The following is a 3,140-nucleotide window of genomic DNA, read 5'->3' as shown; positions in this document are numbered from 1 at the left end:
ATGCCATCTCTTCCTAGCCTTCCCCAGATTGTGTGCTTTAGCCCTCCCCAAATGGTTAGTGTTTTATCCCAGTGAGAGAAACCACTGTTTCTGATTTCCTGGTTCACCCAGGCCTGGGCACCTCCCCTGATGCTGCTCTGAGGACTGGTGAACAACAACACTTCCATCTATGTTCAGCTCCCCGAGTCCACCCAGGATATGAGAAGACACTGAGGACATCTAGGGCCAACTTTCTACAGCACTGGGAGAGGCACGGCCTCTGTGAAAGCTGCCATCTGGAAGAAAGGCCTTTTCTCCCTCTGCCACCTTGGTAGGTCTTATCCTTAGATCAAGAAGGCTTCTTCAGGAACAGAGTCAAATGAGGACTTCGCTCTTTTCTGCACTCAGTCTAGAAACTATCATCACCTGCCCATCACCAGCATCATGAGGAGTCCATGCTTTCATTACCAGCATCATAGGAAGCTTGGGTCCCAATGCCAACAAGAAGAAGAACTTGGGTCCCCATCCTCAGTTCCAGGGGGATCTGGGCCTCTATCAACAGCACCACGTGGAGCAGGGCCCCCATCCCTAGAACCATAGGGAGCCTGGGTCCCCAATCCTGGTGCCACAGGGAGTCTGGGTCCTCATCCCCAGTGTCATAAGGGGGAGATGCCTCACTGAGCTAGAGTTCCCCTTCTTGGTCCCTGACAGGTACTGGGTGCTGGCTTTTCTGTTTGTTTTGAGATTATTGGTGATTTTCTTTGTGTGTGTGTGTGTGTGTGTATTTTTAGATAGTCTCCCTGAAACTCCATTTGGCCTTGAACTCACAGAGATCTGCCTGCCTCTGCCTCCCAAGTTTGCCCCACCAATTTTAAAAATATTTATTATTTTTATTTTATGTATATGTGTGTATTGCCTGCATGTAGGTACGTGCACCTGTGTTGTGCAATGCCTGCGGAGGACAGAAGAGGCTGTTGGATCCCCTGGAACTGGAGTTACGGACAGTTGTTAGCTGCCATGTGGGTGCTGGGATTCGAACCTGGGTCTTCTGCAAGAATAGCCAGTGTTCTTAACTGCTGAGCCATCTCTCCAGCTCTGCCCCACCAAGTTTTAAAGTCTGTTCAGATTCCAGAACTGTGGGCTGCATGTGAACCCAAACAGACTCCATTTGTACTTGTTTTTCTGTTGGTACAGGGGCTTGTGTCAAAGCTGACCTTGTCCTATGCTTGTCGGAGACCAGGGACAGCCACAAAGTCCAGACAGAGAGGCAAGGGAGATCATGATTTTCCTACTCCTGACCCGCTGGCAGGGCCAGTAGGCCACTCTATGGAGAAGGCGTGTTCCAGTGTTCTTACCACTGACTCAGTTGTGGCTGCAGGGGTCAGCTCTCCTGTGGATCCCAGTCTCTATGGTCTTGGCCACCATGGTTCACACACTCCACAAGTAACTCTTACACACTCCCTCTGTGCCAAAGCCCTTGAAGATAGTGGACTCAGTGAAAAGGAGGCTCAGCGGGATAGGGATGCACTGCCTGTGCAGCACCGTGGTTGGGAATGATGGTCCCATTAGAATGGAGATGTGTCCTCAGCTAGGCAGGTCTTTTTTCCCATCACATCCTAGCCACACTGGCCTCCTGCTCACATCTACTCTGCCACACAGCCCCTCTGTAGGGACAGCTTACACCGTTTCTTCTGTGTCCGTTCTTCATCCACATGTGCACCCAGAACCTACGTAGCTGGGTCTTCCTACGGCATGGAGTACCACACGGCTGTGTTTAAACAGCCTCTGTCCTGCTTCAGACCTGTGTAGGACAAATCCCCTCAATGTTCTGGGAAATAGAATGTTGTTCATGTTGACTTTTCCTAATCTTACAAAATCTGTTTACAAAAGGTTCTGTCTAGTTCTTGATTTGGGGGAAATTTTGTACTAGAACTTTTAAACTTTGCTTAGGAAAGTTACGCAAAATGCAAACTATAGGTACTTTTGGGAAATAGGGTAGGCCCTGTTAGGAAAGTAAATATATTTGCTGAAAGTAGGCTTGGTTTCCACAAACATATAACTTGGGGTCTGGAGGTAGTGAAAGACTAGAAGGGAGAGACATGCCCCAAACCCTAGGCAGCTATATCATGTCACTGGCCACCTGCTTTGGTGGAAGAATTTCAGAAACTTCCAGGTCAAGCCCAGTCTAGAGACTTAGAATTTAATAACTGAGATAAGACCAGGACCTTGACTTTGTAAAGACCTATCTGGGGTCTTCTAATCAAAGCCAGAACTGAGACCCATGTGTTTGGGGTGGGGTCACTATCAGCACCTGGTGAGCAGATAACTTGCTCAGGAGGTAGGGCCTGGACATCCAATGTCCAGTCTAGCCTTGAGGAGACTGTGAACACTCACCAGGAAGCCCAGCACAGGGAGACTCCAGGCATACTTACCAGGCAACAAAGCTCAAGGAAACTGTACATCCACACCTCAGCTCAGCATAGGGAGAGTCCAATACACAGTCCCCAGACAGCCCAGCACAGGGAGAGTCCCATGCACATTCACCAGGCAGCACAGCTCAGGAGACACCTGTGCATGCTCAGCCCAACATAGAAGTGGTGCCTGACTTGGGTCTGTGGTTAAGGTCCCTTTGTTTAGATAGTACACATTAGAAGCTCTAACTAACCCTTTCTTCCCTGGATTCTCTATTTTCATAGGATGCCATCTCCAAGAAATAGTGCCAGCAATTCTGTGGCCTCCTCCTAGAGGAGAGTGAGCATTCCTAGGTGAGGCAGAGGAGTATTAGAGTCTGGGCCTCCCCATTTGCAGAGGGGTAATGTTCTTGCCCTGCACTGTGTGTGTGCCTAGGAGCTGTGAACAATTGCCCTCAAGGGAGTCAAGCACAGTCAGCTGAGGGGCAGTTTGACTACTCAAAAACAGAAACAGGCTGTGATGATGGGCAGAGATGACTCTAACCCAGTATGAGCAAAGGCCTCATCCCACAGAGTGAGCAAATCCCTGAGAGACTCCCAGTCTGGCTCAGGAAAAGGAAGCTTTGTTCTAGCGAAGGCTGATTTCTCACATCACTAAGTCAAGGGGAGATCACGTTGGGACCAAGAGATCACACTATTGCAGGTGAGCAGCCACCCTGGAAACATTAAACAACATTAAACAACACCAGA

Source organism: Nannospalax galili, unplaced genomic scaffold (genome assembly GCF_000622305.1).
Source record: "Nannospalax galili isolate Female #2095 unplaced genomic scaffold, S.galili_v1.0 scaffold744, whole genome shotgun sequence".
Taxonomy (NCBI): Eukaryota; Metazoa; Chordata; class Mammalia; order Rodentia; family Spalacidae; genus Nannospalax; species Nannospalax galili.
This window is presented reverse-complemented; position numbering follows the sequence as displayed.